Here is a 330-nt window from a genome sequence, read left to right on the forward strand (position 1 = left end):
ATTTGAAAAAAAAAAATTTGACCTCTGGACTTGTCTTCATGGTGAAAATGACTACCGTATGCAAAAATATGCTATTTTTGTGAAAAAATTCTTGATATTATATTTTACATTTTTTAACATTATGTTGCTATAACTTTTTAAAAAATGCATGAATCAACTTTATTCTTTAATGATAAATACTTTATATATACTTTATATATTTATATATTATATATATTATTATACATATATATAAATACTTTTTATATGTACTTCTTTCATTCGACATACTTTTTTTTAAAATCGGACCATTTCCCTTTATACAGGGGGGGTGCAAACCTTTTAAAATGC

Source organism: Daktulosphaira vitifoliae, unplaced genomic scaffold (genome assembly GCF_025091365.1).
Source record: "Daktulosphaira vitifoliae isolate Bord-2020 unplaced genomic scaffold, ASM2509136v1 Scaffold_2, whole genome shotgun sequence".
NCBI lineage: Eukaryota > Metazoa > Arthropoda > Insecta > Hemiptera > Phylloxeridae > Daktulosphaira > Daktulosphaira vitifoliae.